This window comes from Macaca mulatta, chromosome 8, assembly GCF_049350105.2.
Source record: "Macaca mulatta isolate MMU2019108-1 chromosome 8, T2T-MMU8v2.0, whole genome shotgun sequence".
In the NCBI taxonomy this organism is placed as follows: Eukaryota; Metazoa; Chordata; class Mammalia; order Primates; family Cercopithecidae; genus Macaca; species Macaca mulatta.
This window is the reverse complement of record NC_133413.1, coordinates 12,390,135-12,417,564: the sequence shown is the minus strand read 5'-3', so window position 1 is coordinate 12,417,564 and position 27,430 is coordinate 12,390,135. Positions and strand designations below refer to the sequence as shown.

Below are 27,430 nucleotides of genomic sequence, written 5' to 3'. Positions count from 1 at the left end.
AGGTTCAAGTGGTTCTCCTGCCTCAGCCTCTGGAGTAGCTGGGATTACAGGCATGTGCCACCGCACCCAGCTAATTTTTGTATTTTTAGTAGACATGGGGTTTCACCATGTTGGCCAGGCTGGTCTCGAACTCCTGACCTCAGGTGATCTACCTGCCTTGGCCTCTCAGAGTGTTAGAATTACAGGTGTGTGAGCCACCACACCCGGCCAGAAATGTCTTAAGAAACAAAGAAGCAGGCAGGATCTAGTCAGAAGCAGGTAGGATCTACTTGAAAAAAGACAGAATGGAAATTCATTATTGATAAGACAGCTGGTGGTTATATACTAATAAATAAAAACAGCCTATGCTTAGAATTGTCAACTACCAACTACCTGATGAAGACATCTCATGACAGATGTATAAAACAACTTTGCAGTAAACTCCCTGCACATTCTGGGCCTTCAAAAATGTATATGGACTAAAATCCATTTTCTCATAAACAGTGATAGAAAGGTTTCTATTCCCAACCACTTCAGACAGCAGGCGTTTAGTCAATTCATTCATTGAGGGATGCTCAACTTAGTCTAATCAATACCTGGTATAGCCCATGTTGCTGAACAACCTCAATTTCACACCACAGTTATGCTTAAGAAAAAGATTTGTAAATATTGAAAGAGGCAGTATACTTGCTATGATGCACATAGGTAAAATTAAAAGCATTATACAAACATCCTTCCCTGTTAGGGGATATTTTCCCCATCCTAGGATAAAACGTGAGAAAAAACAAAGCACAGCCTAGACACTGGGTTGCAGCTGAACTGCTGGGACAATAATGTGGGATGGCTGCTTTCCACCCAGCCCGCCCAGGGCTGCACTGGCTAATCCCTTTGCTCCTCTGTCCCTCTTAGCCAAGCTCCCAGGGTGTCCCACCTGACACCACGGAGTTTGCAGTTGCCACTTGCATCCTGCTGTTCTCATCTCTTTAATCATTTCTACAACATTTATCATGATAGCCTCCTCCGAGTCTTCAAAGAAGGGATTATGACTCCAATTTACACACCGCTGAACCCGTGATAGCCATTTGGAGGGACTGCCTCTACTTTCCATTTTATAAAGGGCCAGTCAGGCCTAAAGAGGAAGGGGGCGGGGGGAGGGGGGGGGAAAGCCATGCCATCCCATTTCACTTTCTTCTCCATTGCAGGCAAAGGAATAAAAGTGAAAGCCATTAACATGAAGAGACACATGTATACGGCAAACAGCTCAGGCAGAACTCAAAAACCCCTGATCATTTAACTAGAAATTGAATTAAAATACTTCATAAGATAAAGACAAGCCCTTTTACTACTAACGGAGCTGGGCATTTATTAATTTTTTTTTAAACAACCAGATCTCGCAAGAGGTAGTTATTTTTAAACCATAAATCAAGCACTAAATGGAGAATGGACAAAGATTTTGGTCCTTACATTAGGACGCGTTTTTTAAAGCAAACAAATGAAACACACAGACTGCTATGGCAAGCCATTGGCCCACAGACTACTTAACACAAATGAATTTAATAGCCACAGAACCGCTTTATCAAACAGTGGGAAGCCGGCTTCCGTTCTCAAAACTGGTGTTTTTAAAAAGTGATTAAGTCAAATTACCTTTTTTCTTCTAAAGGTAGGAAGGGGGATTTACTTCTGAATTCAAAACACTATTATACTTACTTTTTTCTTAAATTGCTAAGTGATTGAATTGACCACTTCCTCCCAGTAGCAGGGTAAAGGTACACAATGCAAAGAACAGCTCTGCAGCAATTAATTCTTTTTTACTTTTTCTTTTTTTCTTTTTTTTTTTTTTGGAGACATAGAGTCTCGCTCTATTGCCCAGGCTGGAGTACAATGGCGCGATCTCAGCTCACTGCAACCTCTGCCTCCCAGGTTCAAGAGATTTTCCTGCCTCAGCCTCCCAAATAGCTGGGACTACAGGCGTGTGCCCCTACACCCGGCTAATTTTTGTATTTTTAGTAGAGACGAGGTTTTGCCATGCTGTCCAGGCTGCTGTTGAACTCCTGGCCTCAAGTGACCTGCCTGCCTCGGCCTCCTGAAGTGCTGGGATTACGGGTGTGAGCCACCGCACCCGGTCTTGCCGCAATTAATTCTGAAAGTTATCAGATCACTGATTTTCTGCCTTTACCAGCCCACATATGCATAATGTGTGTGCGCTTACGCGTGTGTGTATTCTGTGTAAGAAAAATGTGGGGTTATTATAAAGATATTTACCAGTTGCACATTAGACTTTCAAAGCTACAGTCCTGTTCAGTCCAACTGTGGCCCCAAAGAGCCTCCCTTGGGCTGAAAATGTATTTTGTGTCTCCTGGTCAAGAAAAGAGCAGTCTAAGTGGATACTTCATTGTGGTCAAGGGAAACTATGCTTTTGTATAAATAAACTATTTCTTTGTCTAAACTGCAAATAGGTAAGGGTAGATAAGCTTTACTTTCTAGCAAGGGCAAAAGTTATCTCCTTTCCCTTTCTCTCAGAGGGAACCAAATCCTGAAGACGGTTCATGGCTCAAAGCCCTAATTGCCTGGTATGACCCAGGGAAAATTCCATTTTGAGAAAATGTACTTTCCTTTAAATATTCTGAGACAGAAAGCAACCCGGTCTCTGAAGAAGCTGCTAGACTTTCTCAGGATGGTAGAAACTTTCAGGAAAGCAAAGGAATTTAATGAAGCCTCACAGAGAGTTTGAAATCTTTACCTTACATAGCACTGATGGCTAACACTATGCTTGTTCTAATGAAGGTAATTTTGTATGATTCTTGACTAGGTTTGAGGCCACCAAAACCAAAAAACAGTGTGTACACCTTTAAATCCAGAGGCAACTGACAGCTATTAAACTAGTTAACATTTACAAACCATTAACTCTCACCTATACCCCTTGTAAACTATTAGCTCTCAGCTACACCCCTTGGTAAATGTTAACAGTTAGAGTTCGCTTTCATTCATTAAAATGCAAATAGCTTAACATGTCTGTGATAATACACACTAATAATTTCCCACTTTTTATAAAATGTTTAATAGCAATATAAGTTTCACTGACACCCAATCTGAAAAAACTTCCCATGTTAGAGAGATAGACTGTTGTGCTGATAGTAGAATTTTAAAATTGGAATCGACTTTAGAGATCATTTAATCCATTTTCTCATTTTAAAGATTAGGAGACAGAACCAGAGACTCTGAAATGTCCAAAGCCACAGAGTTTATTAATAGAGATAAAATCAGAACACCCACGGCCAGGTGCAGTGGCTCACGCCTATAATCCCAGCACTTTGGGAGGCCGAGGCAGGTGGATCACTAAGGTCAGGAGTTAGAGACCACCCTGGCCAACATGGCAAAACCCTGTCTCTACTAAAAACCCAAAAATTAGCTGGGTGTGGTGACGTGTGCCTATAATCAGGAGGCTGAAGCAGAAGAATCGCTTGAACCCAGGAGGCAAAGGTTGCAGTGAGTGGAGATCACGTCATTACATTCCAGCCTGGGCAACAAGAGTGAAACTCCATCTCAAAAATAAAAAATAAAAAATCAGAACACCCAGAAAGACCAGGCCAGCACTGTTACACACCAGTTCAACTAACCTTTCAACACTCACGTAACCTCAGCAGTCTCTTCTCTTTCCTCATCTCCAGCCAGCAGGTTCCATACTCACCCGATAGCTCCATCCATGGTACCACCCTGGACACTAATCACCTACGCCTGCTCTTTTCTTCCTCAGTGGGTCTCCTCGACTTTATCACCCAGAAGTCTTACATAGGGTCATGTATGTAAGTGTGCCTCAAGAGCTTAGGAGAAAATCCCAAGGCTAGATGAATTACAGAAGATGAAAAATACAAAGTTTTCTTTCTCTTAACTCTTGGTAGTTTTTAGGATGCTGAATTTTACCAAAAAGAATGTGCACATTTCATTTGCCCTACAGTTTATTTAGTCTTGGGTGTCTTAGAAACTGGATTTTGTGGTTGATCCCAAATATTAACACTGAGCGTTCCTCCAGCATTTAATATGCACACAGTTTCTGCCATTTCGATGAGTCCCTACAAGTCAGTAGGACACTAGGCTTTGCACAAACATAAAACGAACAGTCAGCAAAAAACTGTCTCAGAAATGCATGGATAGGTTCAGGGAAATACTCTTGAAAGTGAGGTCTAGATACTGCAAAACAGCCTCTTCAAACTCTATGTGTGGAGTTGTTATCTTAATCAACAAGTTTGCTTGGGAGCTTAATTAAATTCATCCTACCATGTAGCACAACAAAATGGAGTTTCTATGTACTATTTAAAAACCAGGACTAGAAAGTTTATGGTTCTTATCTACCGGTGCAAAACAAAACTGGAAACAAACCCTATTCTTTCATATTATACCCCTTCCTCTTGCCTTGTTGTTGTCTTTCCATTCACTGAGTAACACTTTAACTAAAGAATGTACTTAAAGTAAGAACAAATACAGGAAGTTAATCCAACCAAAACACTTAAAGTAATAGTAAACTAAGGTACATGGAAAAAGAGGAAGTTTTGATGCCTCCCACAAAATAAAGACTTCCTGGCAGGTGAGACTTGAAAAGCAATCATAGTGTTCTCCATTCTCCCGGTGATAGAGAGAAAATGTTTTCTCTAGACAAAGTTGAAGCTTAAGTGTAAATTTCAGATCACCAGGCAGATCCCGAATAAGGACTGAGAGCTCCCTCAGGAACAGCGATGCCAAGCCCAGTTTTGGAGACATAGGGAGTGGGTGGTGGAACTCCGGATTCCATTCGAAGGAGACCCCTCTCCAGCACCATGGGAGTCGTACCCTTAGCAGATATTCTGTCCTCCAGAGAGCTGAGGTTTCAGGAGTGCCAGGCAAGGTATAAATGTCATTAGCATGACTACTTAAAACACACCACAATGGCCTGGTGCGGTGACTCACACCCGTAATCACATTTGGGAAGCCAAGGCGGGCAGATCACTTGAGGTCAGGAGTTCGAGACCAGCCTGTGCAACATGGTGAAACCGCATCTCTACTAAAAATACAAAAATTAGCTGGGTGTGGTAGCATCCACCTGTAATCCCAGCTACTTGGGAAGCTAAGGCAAGAGACTTGCTTGAACCTGGGAGGCAGAGGCTGCAGTAAACTGAGATCACGCCACTCCAGCTTAGGCAACAAAGCGAGACTCTGTCTCAAATACACACACACACACACACACACACACACCCGCAAGAGGGTTTATACCTGGTGCCTGCTGATTTCAGCCACTCTTAAACCAATGGGAGGATTTTATTATTTTATTTCTTTGCAAAATAATGGGTCCTGGGGACACCATCGCCCTTCATTAAGGCTGAGATTCTGACTTCCATGGCCATTTGCCGTTGATGCTTTTAATAACCATGCATTGATTCATTCTGAAGTCCAGAGAAAAAGCTTTCTATTTTTGCCTTCCCTAATAGGGCACAGCCCACAGAAAGCTTCCCACCGTGCAAAGCTCTAGCTTGGCTGACATCAGAACAAAGTCCGGTAAACAGTTTCTTATATTAGGCTATCATTGTCGTTAGCCCCAGTGAGTCAAATTTACATTCTGGGAGAAGGGTATGAGTCCTCACTTCTACATACTTAAAGTCAGAAGTGATTACATTTCACTTTTATACATTTTATACATTTATACCCAGATGTATTTCAGAGTCTTACTTCGTGGCTGGGAAGGTGGCCTAAAAACCCAACATAACCCAAAGGAAGCAGGAGGTCCTAATTCTGTTCTCAGCAGCAACTGTCTGACTCAGCCCGTGTGTCTGCTCTCAAGACCCCGACTCTGCCCCTACAGGCTCCATTTCTTCTACTATACAAACGAGGCTCCATTTCTCCTACTATACAAACGAGGCCCTTGCCATCCACTCAGGCTTATTTACTTGCACTGTGTACACATACACCAACTCACACACACACTCACACACCCCACAAAAAAAAAAAACGGGAGGCTTAAAAGACCCCATGTTGTCACAGTTTGCTCTGAAGCTACTCCCTCTAGCTCAACAGGCAACAAGCTCCTGCCCTACCTCCCCCTTTCTACCTTTCGGGAATAAAAAGGAGCAACCAGAAATAGCAGAGAAGGCAGAAGGGAACCAGGATCTGTCACCTACTTACAGTTCCATAAACCCAGACAACTATTTTTGTTAGTTAACCTGGACAATCGCATAAGATGTCTGCTCATTCTTAAAAAAAAACACGCAAAACTTAGATTGCAAGTGCCTGGCACGTACAAGGCAAACAGTGTGGGCACACCCATTAGTTCAGGTCCTAGCTACATATTTACATTTGAGATGGAGTCTCGCTCTATCACCCAGGCTGGAGTGCAATAGTGCAATCTTGGCTCACTGGAACCTCCACCGCCCAGGTTCAAGTGATTCTCCTGTCTCAGCCTCCTGAATAGCTGGGATTACAGGTGTGTGCCACCACTCCTGGCGAATTTTGTGTTTTTAGTAGAGACAGGGTTTCTCCCATGTTGGGCAGGCTAGTCTCGAACTCCTGACCTCAAGTGATCCGCCTACCTCGGCCTCCCAAAGTGCTAGGAGCCACCACCCCTGGCTTAGCTACATATTTCTATTGTCAAGGTTATCTAGTTGTTGTAGGTTAAACAGTCCATATTCACTAACACACTGGTAAAGGAAGGTAATTACTATTTCCAATTTCCATTTTGCATTCCATAAAAGAGACCGACCAACTCCATGAACACCTTGATTTGTCTTAGTTGTGTTCACATTACACTGATTTAGGAGCAAAAAATAGTTTCTAAGTCATGGGCATTGTATAGGGTTGCCCAATTTACAAAATAAAAATATAGGCTGGGTGTGGTGGCTCCCACCTGTAATCCCAGCATTTTGGGAGGCCAAGGTGGGAGGATCACTTGAGGTCAGGAATTCAAGACCAGCCTGGCCAACGTGGCAAAACCCCCATGTTCACTAAAAATATAAAAATTAGCCAGGTGTGGTGGTGCATGCCTCTAGTCCCAGCAACTCGGGAGGCCAAGGCATGAGAATCACTTGAACCTGGGAGGTGGAGGTTGCAGTGAGCCAAGATCACACCACTGCACGCCAGCCTGGGTGACAGAGGGAGACTCTGTCTCAAAAAAAAAAAAAAAAAAAAAGGAAGAAAGAGAAAAATTTGTATTATGACTAATTAAATCAGAATATCACATGGAACATATTTAGACTAAAAATTATTCATTCCTTATGTGAAATTCAGATGTAACAATAGATGTATGCATAAGACCCACCCATAATCAACACTTTATTGTTTATCTGAAATTCAGATTTAACTGGCTATCCTGTTTTTTTTTTTTTGGTTTTGGGTTTCTGGGTTTTTTGTTTGTCTGTTTGTTTGATAAGATACAGGATCTCACTCTGTGCCCCATGCTGGAGTGCAGTGGTACTATCACAGCTCACTGTAGCCTCCATCTCCTGGGCTCAAGTGATTCTCCCATCTCAGCCTGTTAAGAAGCTGGGACCACAGTCGTGTGCCCCTCGCTAATTATTTTTTATTTCTTGTTGAGAGAGGTCTCGCCATGTCGCCCAGGCTGGTCTCGAACTCCTGGGTTCAGGGTCAGGGGATCCACCCGCCTCGGCCTCCCAAAGTGCTGGGATCACAGGTGTGAGCCACCACACTCAGCCAATATCCTGTATTTTATCTGGCAATCTTAAACATTGTAGTAGGACAAGGGGAAAACAGATGAATTAAGACATGGTATCTTACCACAGGAGCTCATTTCTGGTGAAAGAGCCAGATCTGAACTAGAATCATACAATGGAGGATGAGAGGCGTTTACCAAGCGCTTTCAAGAACACAGGGAAGGAGCAATTAAATCCTAACTGAGATGCACACGAATGTCTCTATCCTGCACAATGAAAATGAACATTATGGAATTTTTTCTATCATTCTCTACACCCCACAGATTCTTTAATCCTAATTCATGAACTTGCTAAAGTGTTTTCAGCCAGGCACGGTGGCTCACACCTGTAATCCTGGTACTTTGGGAGGCCGAGGCGGGTGGATCACTTGAGGTCAGGAATTCAAGACCAGCCTGGCCAACACGGCAAAACCCCCTCTCTACTAAAAAATACAAAAATTAGCCAGGCGTAGTGGCGGGAGCCTGTAGTCCCAGTTACTTGGGAGGCTGAGGCAGGAGAAGCACTTGAACCTGGGAGGCTGACGCTGCAGTGAGCCGAGATCACACCACTGCACTCCAGCTTGGGCAACAGAATGAGACTCCATCTCAAAAAAAAAAAAAAAAAAAAGAATTATGCTTTCTGCCGTTATTTGCACCTGAAGCAAGTTACTGACAAGGTAATGTGAAGGGGGTTAGAAAACACTGGCCATAACAGATTCAAAAACACAGATGAGAAAAGACGCTGAGTTATTTCAATGCCGAATAAGCCTCCTCACTTTTGTGCTTTGAGAGCGAGTGGGGACTGAAAGTTGACCTGTTTCGGAACTACGGTTTAGAAGACAGCCTTCCCCGTTTCTGCTGAGATGAGGGATTCCCCATGAACTCCTCACATGCAGAGTTCTGAAAGTATGATCTGGGGCCCATATTTGGAAAACAAACTCTCTAGCTCTTTTTGCACCAGCAGCCAAAGGAGCTGGGCAAGGTACAAGAGTCACTGGTCAGGTGGGGTCAAGTCAGGACAGTGCTGGAGAGATGCCGCAGGCTCACTCGAGTGTCTTTCTCATGGCACTGGGGCAAGCACTATCTGTACAGCCTGGCACAGAAACAGCCCTTGCCCAGAAGACACTCCTGAAGTTACTGCACTTCCCCTTATTTCAAGATCAAAGAAAGTGGGAGGCAGAAAAGAAAAGCAGCAAGGGAGGTAAGGGGTGGTGTGTACATATTTCCTGTTGGAATTCCTCTGGCGTATAAAAAAGAGGGTCTGACCATTGCCAAAATTATCAGGTGAGGCTTTGGGATCCACTGGTGCAAAACACTGAATATATTTAATATCCAAGACAATAATTCAAAGACTTCAAACTGGAAAATTAGCTTAATAGTATTTTACTTATAAGGTCCTACATTTCAATACTAAAAATACTGACACTTTAAAACATAAAGTTGGTCTTTTATTCCTAGACTATTCATCTTTGCATTCCCAGCACAGAGCGTCACCATGGCACTTAGCAGACCCCCCATGATGTCTGATCAATTAATGAGTTAATGGATGGTTTCAAGGCCATGAGCCAGATTCCCTGTCATCAGCATTTATCAGTTTATTGCTGCACACGGGAAATCTTGCAGCCACATGGCTTTGTTTATACACTGCCCTAAAAGCCACTAGGATTCTCTAGATCAGAAAAATATATTCTAGTTCTCATCTTTCAAACTTGCTCAAAACCTGACACTTTTACATCAGGAAAGTTAAAAAAAAAAAATTCCCAAAAAAGTCAGCCTGTTTATAATTTTGTTTTGGAGGCAGTGCAGAAGAAAACATCCTAGAGAGGCATTGCCAAATTCTAAAGAGAGTCTTCGAACGCCAAAAACAGATTCAGTCCCCTAAGCAAAGTGGGAGGGAAAAATTCAAAGCAATAAATTCAAATAAATTCAAATTCAAAGCAATAAAGATTTAAACAGAAAGTTCATGAGAGATCAGTAAATTCCACATGTGGCCCTATTGTTTAATTATGCAACTTTCAATGGTTAACCAACACAGGACAAGTTCACTCCTAATTTAACATCCCTTTCGGATTTCTGACTCCATAATGAGACATCTTCCAGGCCAAAACATGCCAAATTTTTCTACCCTGAAACAAACCTGTGAATTTTCTGGGCTTAGGTCCTTTCTTTTTTCCTCCATGCGGCCACTGAAATAATAATTCTAATTAAAAATGAATTCAGGCCCGGCGCAGTGGCTCACACCTGTAATCCCAACACTATGGGAGGCCCAGGCAGGTGGATCACAAGGTCAGGAGTTCGAGACCAGCCTAACCAATAAGGGGAAACCCCCGTCTCTACCAAAAAATATATATAAATTAGCCGGGCGTGGTGGTGGGCACCTGTAGTCTCAGCTACTCAGGAGGCTGAGGCAGGAGAATCTCTTGAACCTGGGAGGCAGAGGTTGCAGTGAGCCAAGATCGCGCCACTGCACTCCAGCCTGGGTGACAGAGCGAGACTCCGTCTCAAAAAAAAAAAAAAAAAACTTTTGTTTGTAAACTCAATAGATATATAACTGTCCTACAGTGACATTGACAAGTTAACTTTTAAAATACCTAAAGCAAGTTTCCCTGTAGAGGTGGGCAAATTCCATCTGCTGACTGCCCACTTGTTGACACATTTTGCTATCAGGAACCCAACACCACCAATTTTGGGGAAACCTTTTTCTAAACAAATGAGAAAATCCCAGATGATTCAAATAGGTGAGCTGAACAAAACAAAATGCTCTAAGACAATGACTAGTGTTCACTGATCTGGGTCATCTGCCTGCCTCCATGCCTGACAGCCTTTGACCTATCCCAAAGCAACAGCCATCTGTCTAGTATCTGAACACAAACTGGGGCAGAGCACTGGGGGTATGCAAGGCAGGGAGTAGTTAAGGAGCCAGGAAGGGAAGGAAGGAAATTGTTTAGTGAGTACCCACTACATGCCAAGCATTGTCTTAGGCACTTTTATATGCATTATTTTATTCAGTCCTTACAATAGCTCTATGACATAAATTTTGCTTTTTTAAAACTAAGCAAGTCCCAGATGTCTCCATGTCATCAAAATCTAAATATATAACATTATTACCCTTTGAAAATTTTAATAAATGAAAGAAAATTTAAATTTAGTATTTAAAATTCTACTAAATATAAAAAATTCTATTAAATGGCCCATCCAGTTTTAGAGGCTAGGAAGGTTCAATAAGAATGATTTATTTTATAAGACCTGGAGCAACAGATGAGACCTATGTTACTGAAAACCATTATGCAATGCAACGATTACAACTATATTAAAAATATGCCTTTTAGGTGATACTCTCTTGATTGTGGTGATGGCCTCACTGGTATATACACGTCAAAACTGACCAAACTGTATACTTGAAACGTGTGCAGTTCACTGGATGACAAATGCACCTCAATACAGCTGTGTAAAAAACAAAAATAGACAGTCCTCCTTCAGTATATATGGGGGGTTTGGTTCTAGGGCCCCCACGCCCAGCATACCAAAATCTATGCGTAAAGTCCTGAAGCTGGCCCTCGGAAGCTGCATACGAGATGAGTCAGCCCTCCGTATGCACAGGCGGCGTACAGGTGGACCCATGCAGTTCAAATCTATGTCGTTCAAGGATCAACGACACTCATGATTCAGACCAAAATAGAAATAAAGAAAGTGAAACTATCCATAACAACAAGGATAAAGCATTCTCAGTCAAAAAAAGACTATATAGATGAACATAAGCTAGATCTCTCTGTTTTGTATTTCTCAGCATATTTTCTGCACAACACCAGCTCCAGGGGATGTTACGTCTTACACATGCGCGCGCACACACACACAGAGATTCTTCAGTCAATACGTTTGAAAAATGCTTGGTTAAACAAAGCTCACCATGGCTGGGTGTGGTGGCTCACGCCTGTAATCCCAGCACTTTGGGAGGCTGAGATGGAAGGATCACTTGAGGTCAGGAGTTCGAGACCAGCCTGGCCAGCATGGTGAAACCCCGTCTCTACAAAAATTACATGGGCGTAGTGGCACATGCCTGTAGTCCCAGCAACTCGGGAGGCTGAGGCAGGAGAATCACTGCAAGTAGTCAGCCAAGATCACACCACTGCACTCCAGCCTGGATGACAGAGCAAGACTCTGTGCCAAAAAAGCTCAACATGCTTCCTAACTGTGGAACTTCTCAGAGGCCTTCTCATACACTAAGATACTTGGTGCTATTCAAAGACAGCTTAATAGAATACAGTTGATCCTTTAACAACACGGTGTGAACTGTGCAGGTCTGTTTACATAACCGTTTTCTTCCACCTCTGCCATGCCTGAGACAGCAAGACCAGCCTCTCCTCTTCTTCCTCCTCAGTCAACTCAATTTTAACACGACAAGGATGAAGACCTTTACTGATGATTTACTTCCACTTAAGGAATAGTAAATATATTTCCTCTTCTTTATGGTTTTCTTAATAACATTCTCTTCGCTCTAGTTTACTATATTGTAAGAATACAGCATATAATATATATATAAAATATACAAAACATGTTATTGACTGTTAATGCTATCAGTAAGGCTTCTAGTCAACAGTAGGCTATTAGTAGTTAAGTTTTGCAAAGTCAAAAGTTATACTCAGATGTTCAACTGCATGGGGGGTCGGTGGCCCCAATGCCTGCATTGTTCAAGGGTCAACTGTATTTTCTACTAATTTTAAGTGACATCTGGTATTAACCCCATTTTCAGGTAAGTGGCAGTTCCAACAAATTAAAATAACTTGCCCACCAGGACTGCATACCTTAGGTAGAGGATTAAAAATCTGAAACCACATTTGGCTGGTTCCAAAGCCTGTATTCTCTCCCACTGTCCCACAGTGCCACAAAAAATGGAAATAATTAATTTGGGTCTGCCTACTCCCTCTCAGGGCTGCAAATCCTTCATCAAGAGCAAAGGTATGGTCAGAGGGAGCACACGTAGGCCTGAGACTCCACAGAAAGAGCACAGAACAAAACATGGAAATCCCTCCCACTCACACAACAGTCCTTCTTGGGTATACCCTCTTTGGTGGCAGACGCCCAAAGACAACAGACTGTGCTACGTGTCAACAGTCTCATATGATTGCTAGGGTAGGTCCATTCCACGTAAAAATAACAACATCCCCTGCCTTCTCAGTCCCCTGTACTTAATTATCAGAAAAAGAGGAGGAGAAAATATGCCAGTTAGGAAACTTCAAGAACGCCCTCTGTTCCTTTCCATTTTGCTGGGATGCATCTCTACTATAAGGCTGAGAAAATATGGCATCAAGGTGACCAACCTACATACACTTGCACCAGATTCTCTAGAATGTGTCTTCAGGAATTCCCCGGGGCTCTTCCTGTGATGCTGAGTGTGGCTCTGCCAACGTCACAGCAAACAGGAGGCTTAAGGATGAAGTGACAGCCGCTTTCCCAAATGAAACACCGTAACATCATCCAGATCATCTCACTTAGGACTGAGGGCTCCATGCATTCAACCAATAACTAAAGGAGAGTCAGTGTGAGGTCATCCACTGAGTAATGTCGAACTACAAGACCTTTTCTTCTCTTGAAAAAGGGCTGAGAGAGACGTTTGCTCTTGGCAGAACGTTCTAATTTTCATGCAAATTAAATCACTGGTCTCGTTTCCATTTCTTCTGGGCTCATATGCATACATACATATACAAACCTACAACCACTTATTTCATCACTATAAAAGCCCAAATACCTTATTATAATCACTGCAATGGACATGACAAGTACTGGGAGTTCTATTTCACAGTCCCTATTAGCGATTATGACAGAAAGTCTACACACGCCTTTTAATTTCATTCGTTTCTTGGGCTGAGGTAATATGAAACTCATCTTTACATTCACCCACTGTAGTTTCAAGTAGAATACCTGAAAAGTGGTAGAGATATATAAAACATCTACCAAACTGAATAAAAGCAAAACAAAACATGTAATTTAAAACAGAACACTGAGGTCTTTTGTCTTACAAAATCCTTGAAACTTAACAATCGAGATGTGACCATTGCCAAGTCTTTCCAATGAATTAAAAAGCAAACAAAATTTCTACTATACTTATGCCATGTGAAATTGTTGCTTTTGTAGGTAAAGAATGATTGGATATCAACAATTTCATGCGGTTCAGTCTAAGAGAATATAGTCAATCATACAAACTAAGGTAGAAAATCTGGATATATCTCCAACAACAATATTCCACTTACCAAAGTATTCATATACAAAGGATATAATCACAAGGCATATACCAAATTAGTGTGAAAAGGACACGTTTCAGGACATCTAAGGAAATCGTTTAATCAAAACTTATTTTTTAAATTAATAAGATGTAATAAAGACATTTTACATGTAATAAAATTCACCAATTTTAAATGTAGAACTTGATGCATTTTGACAGATATATGTAGTCTTGTAACCTCCACTACAATCATGAGATAGAATATTCCCACACCACAAAAAGGTTCTCTTGTACCCCTTTGCAGTAAATCCCTTCCCCATACCACCAGCAACGGATCCACTTTCTGACACTGTATCAGTTTTGCCTTTTCTAGAATTTCACATAAATGGACTCACACAATATGTACTCATGCCTGGCTTCTTTCACTCAGCATGCTTTTGAGAGTCATCCATGTCGCTTTATCAGTAGTTCATCTCTTTCCCTTGCCACACTGCATACCACAATGTGTTTATCCATGCACCAGACACGTTGTTTCCAGTATGTGGCAATTGTGGAAAAAGCTGTTATGAACATTTGTGTGTCTTTTTAAAACTTACTTTCATTTCCCTTGGGTGAATTAACTGGGAATGAAATTGCTGAGTGAGCTAGTAAACATATGTTTAACTTTATATGAAACTAGCAAATTGTTTTCCCAAATGCTGTATCATTTTCCACTCCCAAGAACAGTGTAGGAAAGCTCCAGTTGTCACAGCTCCTCACCAACACTTGGTATGGTAAGTCTTTTTCATCTTAGCCATTCTAGAGAACATGCAGTAGTATCTCCTAGTGGTTTAATTTACATTTCTGTAATGACTAATGATGTTGACATCTTATACTTACCTGCCATTCATACATCATATTTTGGAAAATCTCTATTCAAATATTTTACTCATGTGTAACCGAGTTGTCTCAACTATAAGAGTTTTTTTTAACTCAAATATATATTTTTCAAATATTTTCTTCTAGACTATAGATTGCCTCTTCATTTTCTTAACAGATCTTTTGAAGACCTAAAGTTTTTAATTTAAATTAAGTAAAAAAAAAAAATCTTACACAGTTTCTATGCTAAAAAGAAAAAATATCTGCTGTTAAGGGGTGGAGGTGATGAACAAGCAGAGTGCAGAGGATTTTTAGGGCAGTGAAACTTTTCTGTATGATACTATAATGGTGGATACATCTAATTACACATTTGTCCAAACTCTTGGAACACCAAGCGGGAACCCTACCTAGTGTGAACTACTGGACTGCGGGTGACAACGTTGTGTCAATGCAGGTTCATTGATTATAATCAGTCTCACTCGGGCTGGGGAGGCTACTAACGGGGGAGGCTGCGCATGTGTGGAGGCAGGGAACAGATGGGCAATCTCATGCCTTCCGTGCAATTTTGCTGCGAACCTAAAACCCCTCTAAAACATAATGTCTATTTAACAATAAAAATCTGTGCCCCTCTGAAGGTCACTAAGAGTTTCTCCGATGCTTCCTTGGTAAGACTGTGTAGTTTTAGCACTTACATTTAGATCTATTACCCATTTCAAGTTAATTTGTGTATCTGGTACAAGGAATGACTCAAGGTTCATTTTTATTAATACAATTATCTGATTGTTTTGGCACCACTTGAAAATATTCTTTTCCTCATTTAATTATATTTATACCTTTGTCCATAATCAATTGGCCATGTATGTGTGGGTCTATTCTGTTCCATCAATCTGTCTGTCTATACTTACACCAATACTACACTGTCTTGATTACTATAGCCTGAAAGCAAGCACTAAAATCAGGCAGTGTACCTTAGAACACAGTACTGATTTTTAAATAATTTAGTAACTGTGAGACAATTCATCCCCAATGGATATATCACAGGACCTCAAACTAATGCTGTTACTCCCTCCATTCCTTTTTTCTCTGTAAATTAACAGTGGCTCCTTGCACACATGCCAGTGGGCCTTCAAAGGCCTCCATCTATTTCCTGCTTAGATAGAACATAAAGAATTCCTGCCCAGTTGACCTCATCCAGAATGGACTCTTACCTATATTACTACCACGTATGTTCTTCTCTTGTTCCGCTAGCCACGACCCCTTGTACCCGTGGTCTCTAGTCTTTAGATTTTTCCAGACCATATCATTAAAAGGTTTCTAACCTCTATTTTGATCATCTGCTTTCTACCTACTTGGACTGCCTCAGAGAATCATTTCCCTAACATACTGGTCCTTAACCCAGACCATGGCCTGTTTCACTCAGAGTCTGGCCCTTACCTCTAACTGAAACCCACCCCATCAACTCACAGAACTAATATATTAATTAATATAATATATTAATACTATAAATTACTAACATATTAATAATGAGCTTAGAAATTGACCCTCCCTGTCTTAAAACTTAAGAAAGTTACATTTGTTTTATCTGAATTCCTTTCTCAGAAAACCAACCATCAGGTCTCCCAGATATCAAGGAGCTGAAACTCACCACATCATTGCATTTGGATAAGGAGACGCCAGACCCTTCACCCATTATGGCTGCCTCAGTGACCACCAGCTTCCTGTTGACCAACTCCTCTTCCTTATACCTCCCTAATTCCTGTTTACCGGCACGTAGTTACATTGCCTTCCCACTATGTAAGCCCCCAATTTTAGTCGGTTAGGGAGATGGATTTGAGACTGAGTTCCCATTTCCATGGCTGCAGTACCTGATTAAAGCCTTCTTCCCCGGCAACACTCATCTCAGTGATTGGCTTTCTGTGAGGCAAGCAGCAGGACCTAAACCAAATCTCTGGTGTTTTAGTAACATACACACAGAAGAGTAAATTAAAAAATAAAGCCATTTTCTACACCTATGCTCAACCAAATCTGCTGCTACTGGCCATGAGGGCTGTCCACTGCACAACTCAAAGGTGCTATTCACATAAATGGCCCTGCCCCGCTCCTCCTCTTTGTCCACCCTCCCACATTAGTAGACACAGTATCTTCCTATCAGAATCACCAAGTAAAAATATTTTTAATGTTCCTTGGAGCAAATTCATATCCTAAATATTCTTGTGTTAACCTTGACGTGTTTCAGACAAGTCAAAATGCAATCTACAAATAACTGTTTCAGTGAGATCACTTTTTAATTTATTTCTCCTAAAATCCTCATATATTTATATCATCTTATAGAACCACAATGAGCATAAAATTACTCTCTTCCTATTATTTGTACCAGTTATCTACCAGACAGTTTTGAAATTTATCATGTAAACTGAATTTTCCAGTTGCATGCCAGGACAAAAGTCCTTGAACTTTGGGTCACTTGGCAGTCGTTTTATCTTTAAACTCACACCTATAGGCACTAGGGAAAAAAGGAAAGGGAAGGGGGAGAGGGAGGGAGAGAGGACTCAGATAAGATGATATCATAAAGTTACATAACATGGTGCTGAAATTGTCTCATCCAAAAAATTACTTGAGATTTCTTTTGGCTTTAGGTATGAACCACATATTAGTTACTAGAAAGGATATCTAGTTTCCAACAAATCAATTAGGAATCCATCTAGATTAAAAAACAAATCAAAAACATGTTTCAGGCCAGGTGTGGTGGCTCACACCTGTAATCCCAGCACTTTGGGAGGGCAAGGTGGGTGGATCACTTGAGGTCAGGATTTCAAGACCAGCCTGGCCAACATGGTGAAATCTCATCTCTACTAAAAATACAAAAAGTTAGCCGGACATGGTGGCATGTACCTGTAATCCCAGTTACTCAGGAGGCTGAGGCAGGAGAATCACTTGAACCCAGGAGCTGGAGGTTGCAGTGAGCCAAGATTGTGCCACTGTACTCAACCCTGGATGACAGAGTGAGACTCTGTCTCAAAACAAAACAAAAAAAAAAACATGTTTCACTCTCAAGATGATAGGCTGAGAAATTATTTCCCCATAAAAACGTAGCTCTACTTAGTTTAAGAAACAAAACTCAAAAGGCAAAATTTAGACACTCCTGTTTACAATAATCAAAAATGGGAAGAGAGACACAAGGTACAGAGGACGGAGAGGAAGGAGACTAGGAGTTACTACCCTAATTCGATGAAAGCTAAACACAACCAGGGACTCCTCCCAGGACAGCCCTGGTGAAGTGGAATCACATAGAAAAGCAACAGATGACACGTGACATGCATTACTCTCCAGAAAACTTCATTTTAGAAAGTGGCTGTGAAGTACAATTTTATATCACTCAGCTGTCATATCCTAGTCTACTCAAGGTGAGGCTCCTATAACTTCTTTGAAATTTCTAGTAATTATGATCTGAATTGAGTTGCCACTATTAAATCAGGCAGCCACTTAGTCCAACTATTTTTGGTTCCCAAATTTGACATTTAGTGTCTTAGAAGAATTTAATTTTCATAGTCCAAAAAGGCCAGAAGCCTGGTTTATGTAAAACAAGTGGTATCTAGTATTTTTCTCAGGAAGGCAGAAAAACTAGGGCAGGGATTATTCCAGCTACAGAATGACTGTCCTCCGCACCCCTCCTTATTCAGGCGGCTTGGTTCTCCTGACAGTGAGAGCCACGGAAAAAGTGCCAAAGCATATGCCAAGCTCAAACAGAGGTGATGACAGAGAAGCTGAAATCCTGCTTTCCCTGGGGACTTGGCTGGGCAGTTTTTGGAAAGCTTTACTCCTAGCTGAAGTGGTTTTATTATTCTCTTTCTCTAAGCAGGAAGAATATAGAAGAAGAGGGCCTGGGAACCTAGGAGCACTTCTTTTTACCATTGGTCCAGTAAACTCAGTGTCATTTTGCCTGCTGAAAGCTCTCTAACTGATCCCTGTTTTATCAGATGATAAAACTCTGACACTGAATGGGAACCTAGAACAGGGATCTATGGTGACTTAGCAAGGATGACTTTTTTTTTTTTTTTTTTTTTTTTGAGACAGGGTCTCACTGTCCTCCAGGCTGGAGTACGGTGGAGTAATCTCAGTTCACTGAGGCCTCTGCCTCCCAGGCTCAAACCATCCTTCCACCTTAGCCTCCCCAGTGGCTGGAACTACAGGCATCCACCACCATGCCCAGCTATTTTTTTTATTTTTTGTAGAAATGGGATTTTGCCATGTTGCCCAGGCTGGTCTTGAATTCCTGGGCTCAAGCAATCCTCCCACCTCAACCTCCCAAAGTTTTGGGATTACAGGCATGAGCCACTGCAGCCAGCCAGTAAGGATCACTCTTATCCTTAGTAAAAAGGATCCATGATACAAAATGGCCACTGAGTCCCTTCTCTCTCCCCAGTCTCTTACACATTCTCATGAACAGTGATTGACTCACTTATTTTCTGCAGAAGAAAGAACGGCATGAATGGGATGGAAACTGTTCATGTGACTACTTGGATATCTCTCATCTTGTGAACCAGTCTAATAAGCAATTACCTCGAGGAATCTGAAAATAAAATCATATGAATTCATGAATCAAGAAAGAACAGTGTACTTGCATAATTAGCTTTCTTTAGAGAAGGGGGAAATATATATCTGATACAAGACAATTTTTAAGGTATAATCCCATCATTTGCAAGTCACTAACAATAAATTTGAAGGTCACAGTGGGGAAAAAAAGAAAGAGAAAGAGAGATGGGTTGGTATGATCTATTTTTAGCTTACAGTTCAGCTACACATAACATATTAACAAAATTTCTGATACCGCTAAGGTGCATTAATACAGATTAAAGGAAACAAGATAATAAAGCAGATGGATTGAACTCTTCAAGTCTGTGCTAGTAGGAAATGCAATTAAACACAGGCTGTGGTTTTATTAAAATCACAATTGTCATTAACATATGCAAATCCACTAAATTCTTCACCATATAAATTTTTTGCTACATTTTTACAACAAAAGTTAAAAATATACCCTCATGTTCTTCAAAGTATGCTTCTGACAGTTCCTAAGACACCAAAAATAAAATAAAACATGCCTAAAATAGCCTAAAATTAAAAGGAGGCCCATAGCTACTTCCCTATAGTGTGTTACACAGAAAATTTTTTTTATAAAAACAATGTTTCCACTCTTATTATTAATCCAACCCCAGGATTTTAAAAGTATGCAAAGTATTATTACATGTCAATAGGCTAATAATTCAAACATTATAAATTGCTATACTTTTCCAGTAACAGGTTAAAAACCCTGGGATTTGAGGGAAAGATCATTTGTTTAACTCCATCCTTTATTCTCAACATGCCTTTCCTACCACTGATAAATGGAACTCGAGTTTCTTCATGGCCCCGCGCAGTTGGAAGGATCCTCTTTCTCGTCTGAACTCCCGTGGCACTCTGTCCAGATTTACTTTTTACCATTTATTATAGTAAGTGGTATAGTGCACAAGCCTGATCCATTTTCTAGACCAAGTTCCCCACGCACAGACTCTAAGGGTGATTCAGCTGCATCTCCCAGGTGCTTATCCCTTGCGGCAAGGCCTCTGGAAATTCCTACCAAATGAATCTAGAATCAATGAATACATATCCTGACAAATAGCTACTTACACGTAAACTCTAGATGTTATCTCATTTCTCTACATTGCATGAGCATTGTGTTGCATCTTTCAGCTATATTATAGACAAACTAAGTTAATGATTATTCTTGCAAAGATGTGAAGATTTTTTTTTTAATCCAGTATGAGCTAAAAGCCATAATTAATCACTGAGGACAGCCTCAACATTTTTAAACTGACTATAAACTGATTGCCTAGTGTCACTCTGCTAATACACTGAAACCAGCCCTTGGTAGACAGATGTGCCCTTCCAAACAGTAGGCCTGGGCTCATCTCAATTTGTAGCTACTCCCAACTACTCGGATCTTTGCCTTGGATCAGCCCAACAAATGATCATCTTATGGAAGATGAGGCTGCTCACAAACCCACAATGAAATACACAGGTTGGCCCTTACTAATGAATTACTCATAAGTCAGTCATGACACCTGTGTCTGGGAGACTCCTCATAAAGTCGGTAGTAACCTTCACATCGAAAGAAGTTATAAATGACAACGCAATGTTACAACTGGCTTCCACCCATGGTCATCACTACTTCACATGTAAACAGTACCTCTGATATCTCGCTCAGATTCTAAAGAAATCTTTGCCAGGGGAGGAGAAAAAGGGAGAGGAAAAACAAGACATTCTCTGCTGTGTTTCATATTTCTTAATCCTCTCTAGTTTCATCTAGAGTCTAGAGAAAGTCAGTGAGAAAAAAGATCATGGGCATGTTCCTAACCATTTATTTCAATTTTTTTTTTATTACTAGGTGGAAAAGTAGTTAAGAGCTATGCAGGTCGGGCGCGGTGGCTCAAGCCTGTAATCCCAGCACTTTGGGAGGCCGAGGCGGGCGGATCACGAGGTCAGGAGATCGAGACCATCCTGGCTAACACGGTGAAACCCCGTCTCTACTAAAAATACAAAAAGAAATTAGCCGGGCGTGGTGGCGGGCGCCTGTAGTCCCAGCTATTCCGGAGGCTGAGGCAGGAGAATGGCGTGAACCCGGGAGGCAGAGCTTGCAGTGAGCCGAGATCGCGCCACTGCACTCCAGTCTGGGCGACAGAGCGAGACTCCGTCTCAAAAAAAAAAAAAAAAAAAAAAAAAAAAAAAAAAAAGAGCTATGCAAAGCAGGTGCAGAGAGGAGGAGAAGGAAGGCAAAAAGAGAGCCGCTTTCGAGGTGCATGAACCAAGAAGAGTCGCTGCCTGCTCTGTACTATCACGCAGCTGTTAATGCCACAAGGCTGCTCCTCCCACCCTCCCCAAAGTTGATAACGAAAAATCAAAGCACAAACAGAAGCAATGCACAGAACAGGACAGCAAAACCTGATCATCCTGCACCAACCACATCTCTTTAATGCATTTGCTTTGACCTCTTCTTTTACAAGCACTACCACTGAAAATACCTAGAACAAAAGCTGATTCGTTATGCGCGGCCATAAAGAACTCCAGGGCAGGCTGCATACATAATTCATCAAGCCAAGCACGCGGCAATCAGCATCGTTTATCTTTGCGGTATTTCAAAGCAGTGACAGGTTACTAGATATTTATGAAGTATCTTATTTCTACGAGACCCTTCCAAATTTAAGAAATAAAGAACCTTATTCCTCTGCAAATGGCATTACTGACAAACCTAAGACTATAAATCTCCTGGAATTCACTTGGTATCTATCATAAGAGGGTGCCTACAAGACCCTAATAAACCAATTAAGCTAGCAGCCAACCCACATCAGTCCTGCTGAAATTAATCTTACCAAATCACTTCTGCTTCCTGTTTTCTAAAACATGCCGCAGTCTTCTTCCCACTGTGGTTAAAATTTTGCCTGAAACATACACTCAAATCAGTCATGCTTTCTGTCTGATGGATGAGAAAACTGAAGCCTGGGAAGGTTCAAGATCTCAGAGCTAGGAGGAGGCCCAGGACTCTGCCTTACTAATATCCGGGACTCAATTGCCTTCATCCCCAAGGACCTACCTGGAGGCCTCTATTGTTTATTATTGTCTGAATCGCCTCTAAGTGGTCCCTCTGACTCCATTCTTACTCCACTGAAATCCATCTTCCACACTGCTGCCCTGAGCATGCTGACAAAATGGAAATTTGACATTTCCCCATCTGACCCTTCAATATTTCCCTCTCACCCTCTGAAAAAAACCAACAGGCTTTAATTTAGCTTAACATCGAGCTGCCAAAAGTTCCTTCTGGTGAAAAAGTGTTAGCTAGTGAATACGTAGGCTAAAAAGTACTTACACAGGATATGTACAGTGGCTCAACCTGTAATCCCAGCACTCTGGGAGGACAAGTTGGGGCAGATCACTTAAGCACAGGAGTTCAAGACCAGCCTAGGCAACATAGTGAGACCCTGTCTCTACAAAAAAAAAACAAAAACAAAAAAATTAGCCAGGCATGGTGGCGCACGCCTACAGTCCCAGCTAACTTGGGAGGCTGGGGTGGGAGGATAGCTTGAGCCTAGGAACTTGAGGCTGTGGTACGCTGAAATCACGCCACCTCACCCCAGCCTGAATGACAGAGCAAGACTCTGTCTCCTAGTAAAAAAAAAAAAAAAAAAAAAAAAAAAAAACAGGTTTAAAAAGAAAACAAAAATATTTACAGACGTGCATTGATAAATGACTAGTTAGGCTCCCAGTCATTTGTACAGCCCATCGCACGTCAGGGGGCCTGGTTTTACAGAAAGTCCCTAAGCATCACCTCCCCTGGAGACCTGCCATCCATCTAACCACCCCATACACACACACCTGGATCAAGACGGATTCCATCCCACAGGCCCCTCCTAGCCCCTGGAAATCTTTTTCTTTTTCTCCTGGAATTTATTACACAGCCCTGCAAGTCTCTGCTTACTGTCTACACTGCTTCCTTGGACTGCAGCTTCCCAGGATCAGGGCCTTGCTCCCCTCCCATGCTCTGCCCCATGGCTGGTCACTGCCAGTCCCTGGCAAATGTTTATAGTCCAGTACTGCAATGTTAAAAGCAAGCATGTGCATTTCACACAAGGAGTCCTTACTTTTTTTTTTTTTTTTGACAGGAGTGTCGCTCTGTTGCCCAGGCTGGAGTGCAATGGCGCAATCTCAGCTCATCACTGCAACCTCTGCCTCCTGGGGTTATTCTGTTTTTCATTCAAATAACTACCCATTTTTAATGGGTGACAAGCTACTACCTTCCTGAGAAGCAGCACAGGGTGACAGCAAAGACCACAGGTTCCTGAGGACAGCCTCGACTCTGCTACGTGCTGTGTTACCCTGGCCACGTGACTTTGCCCTCCTCTGTGTCTCCGCTCCTCATCTGTAAACCAGGATGATGGTAATCAGAGCTAATGTTTACTGAGCCCTTATTATATGGCAAAAACTACTTGCAGCTGGGCATGGTGGCTCACACCTGTAATCCCAGCACTTTGGGAGGCCAAGGTGGATGGATCACTTGAGGTTAGGAGTTTGAGACCACCCTCATCAACGTGGTGAAACTCCGTTTCTACTAAAACTACAAAAATTAGCTGCGCGTGGTGGCACAAGCCTGTAATCCCAGCTACTCATGATGCTGAGGCACAAGAATCACTTGAACCCGGGAGGTGGAGGCCGTAGTGAGCCAAGATTACTCCACTGCACTCCAGCCTGGCGACACAGTGATCACAAACAGACAAACACAAAACTACTTGGGGACTTGACCTCCATTCATTCCTTTCCCCCTCACAACATCTAAGGAGACACTGACAGCAGCAGCAAATGCTTAGGAATTGTTAGAATTATTTCTTCCTATTTATAGAAGAAATTGAGGCCCAGGGAGGTCAAGGGGCTTCCCAGAGGTCCAGGCCCCCGACTTCCTAATCCACTGCCTTTAATTTCATCCAAGGCTCAGATGCATGGGCTCAGATGGATGAATGGCATTCAAGAAGTGTCTGGGAGAGGTAACATCCTGCTGATCAAAGATGCAAGGCCTCTTTCCCTAATGCTGGTTTAACATAAAGCAAATAAGCTGCATGGCAATATTCATCTCCAGCTATAGCTAAGGTGACACTTGTTCTGTCACCCTCCCTAGGAAACCATTATCAACTCCCTGAGATGAAAATCTGCCCCACTCCAGAAATGAGCTAAATCAGAGGAGGGAGAGGGAGGGAAGGAAGAGGAGATAAGGCAAAAAGTTACTCACACTTTGAATAACACATGCCTGGATGGCAAACATTATAAAATGATCTGTGTAACATAAGCTTCTGCGTCCTTGGGCGGCAAGAGAGCATATGATTGTGCACTGATGTGAACGAAGCCACCGACACACCACCAGATTCTTCAAAAGCAAATATTTGTCTATGACCAAAGAATCGGGATTCTTTTCTAACAAAGAACAATGTACACCATTCTAATTCCTGATTCTTCCTCCTGCTTTACAGTGGGTTATGATCTTGATGGAAATCCCCCATGAATAAACGTGTCTGCAATCACAAATGGCCCCATAAATCAGAAGATTTATGAACTGTAAAAGGGGACGGCAGGAGGACTCCAACCTTGTAGCTTCCTTCATGCGGACCACCTGGGGCCCGATGCACGGCAGTTTATCAGTTCCTGGAAACAGTCATCTGGCTTTTCTTTTTAGCTAAGCAAGAAAATGTTATCAGCCCTGGAAATCAACAAGATGCAATCATCCCTGCTATTTGGGTAAGCTTTTAATGCCGCACCACATTACACAGAGGAGGTTCAGATGCATGGGCTCTCTTGCAAGAACAGTGTTCAAGAAGTGTCTGGGAGAGGTAACACACAGCTGATAAGCTCTGTCTGGCTGCAGTGAAGCCTGGCCCAACAGCCCCTAAGGCAAATTCCAGAAGGGACCAAATAGAAAATGAGTGGATTTTCCCTAACCCAAGGGAAAAAATAAAAATAAAAAAGCGATGGGAACAATACAGTAACCAGGGAAAAGCACAGAGCATGCACATGTGTGTTTTTCTTGGGGAGGGGGAAATGCATACATTTCAGAGGCTTAACAAATACATTCAAAAGAACACCTGCTCCATCCCAGACAGGCAGCAGAACATTGCACAAGAGTGAGACGGAGACAACCACACAGTGCCACTCACGAGCCATCTGGGGGTGAGTGGTGTCAGGGAAGGGGACAGATGCACCCTACAGGGCTTTGCATCCCAGTTCTTATTACTGTACCTTGGGCACAAAACAGCCCAGCTCTAGGCAAGCCAGTGAGCCATTTTTGGTATCATAGCGTTCTTTTGGAAAATTCACATTTCTATTTTTAGTTCTTCCACATGCAATTCATAAGCAACAGCCCTCCTGAATCAAAGGCACCTCAGCTATGCCACGAGTCAAAAGAATCCCAGCGAATATATTTTTAATAGCATGTTCAGGGAAAATGTGACCAGCTCTGTTCGGCCATACTGTCTGCATTGACTTGGCAGTTAGCATGAGATGAAGGATTTTAAAGACCAAACACTTCAATGAGCCCTGTAAAAAAAACTCCCAAGAACCTGACTGGGGACTTTGTTAGCTTCAAGTAAATATATATGCCATTAAGTACGTTTTAAACACAGAAGCAACTATAACAGGATTTAATTGCTTACTGGTTTTTTTTTTTTTTACAGGTCAAACACATTTTAGTGTGCTGGGTTAGACCCACTCTTTCTTCATCACATGTACAGAAAAGCAAAGAGTGTGGGTAATCTCTTAAATTTTAAATTCTCACTTGGTATGAGGATAAAACATCCAAGAAACATTTCCTGTGCAAAACACACTAAGCTTAAGTGTAGAAAATACAATGGTGTGGAACTCAAGAGGCTGGTTATAGGATACAAATAAAAACAACCACGTGGCACAGGCAGATTTTTGTTCAGAAAACAGATGGGACAGAAAGGCAGATGCAATGTTTTGAGTCAATGAGATACAGTTCATTCTTAATTATTCTTCATCGATTTCTTACATGGACAGAACATCATTCTTGCTGCCACTGTTTTGTTTTGATCAGAGGTATGTTTATCTGTAAACATGTACAATTTGTAATTATTGCTATGTCTAAACACTGCATCACGTGTAATGGCTGAATTAAGCTGTGAAACACATAAATTATGCTGAAAACAATGGTGTTCCAATATGCATCACCAAAGCCAATTTAAAAAAAGTACCTTGTTTCAAATCACAAAGTGAAGCCTTCATAACCCTCGAGGCTTTTTTTAGGTCCCACCACTTTGATTTAGAGATTTGTCTTTTTCTAATTGCATCTCAAGAGTGTTCCGAGCATAGAGAGGGATTATTAACCCTGAAGGAAATAAAACTGAGTATTTCTTAAACCTCTGGAAGGTAGAGAACATACTTAGCTTAAGAATCTGGAAAGGGTCAAAGGTCTGTCAGTATAGGCGTGACTAAACAGTACATCCATTGGGAGAATACTGGGCTATATTTGTAAAATATACTATAACATTCTACACACACACACACACACATACAATCTTCTATAACAGGGTTATAGCTGTTCATATGGAGGTATCTCAAAAATATATTCTGAAGTGATCGAATGTGAGGTGCAGAACAATGAGTACAGCATGATCTCATTCCTGTTAAAATATATGCAAATACATGCTTTATTTTCCCTGGAAGAAATCAGCAAGAAACATTTTACAGAGGAGACGGTTTGGGGAGGGGTTATCAAAAAGGGGCCTTTGCTCATGAATCTACCATCCACATATGGATAGTACTTTCTTTATTTTCTTTATTTCTTTATTCTTTATTTAGTTAAAGTCATAAGGGTGAAGAATTACTATGTGACTCCTGCTGTCACCTTTGTATTTAGAAAACTGTTATAAGGTTTTTTTTTTTTAAGCTCTAGAAGAAAGCACAGTGGAAGCTATTACTATACCGAATGGAATTTAAAACTTCAAAACATCAAAGGTTTTTAACGCAAAAAGGGAAACAAGCTAGAAAAAAAAATGCCTTTAAGTATGATAGACAAAAGGTTATTATCTTTCATATATGAAGAGTTAATATAAACAGATAAAACACTGTGATTGGAAAAAAAAAAAAAGAAAGAAAGAAAAACCACCCAGATGATG

The 27,430-nt window shown here is 41.6% G+C and overlaps 1 protein-coding gene and 2 long non-coding RNA genes across 8 annotated transcripts in view; 2 read left to right on the top strand and 1 right to left on the bottom strand.

Moving 5' to 3' along the window:
* MFHAS1 (multifunctional ROCO family signaling regulator 1) overlaps positions 1-27,430 on the bottom strand; it is a 108,352-nt gene that overhangs the window by 62,170 nt on the left and 18,752 nt on the right. Inside the window, exon 2 of one of the 6 annotated variants that reach the window (XR_013397089.1) lies at positions 19,186-19,296. The exons of the other annotated variants lie outside the window; for them this stretch is intronic. The gene's annotated coding sequence lies outside the window, so the exon portion shown is untranslated. The remainder of the gene's footprint in view (positions 1-19,185; positions 19,297-27,430) is intronic. 6 annotated transcript variants of the gene reach the window in all.
* LOC144330709 (uncharacterized) lies at positions 1,782-5,787 on the top strand. Its single transcript, XR_013397091.1, has 3 exons — positions 1,782-1,849; positions 4,302-4,987; positions 5,550-5,787. It is a non-coding gene; the product is annotated as an uncharacterized LOC144330709 (long non-coding RNA).
* On the top strand, positions 7,313-9,777 carry LOC144330710 (uncharacterized). Its single transcript, XR_013397092.1, has 2 exons — positions 7,313-7,402; positions 8,241-9,777. It is a non-coding gene; the product is annotated as an uncharacterized LOC144330710 (long non-coding RNA).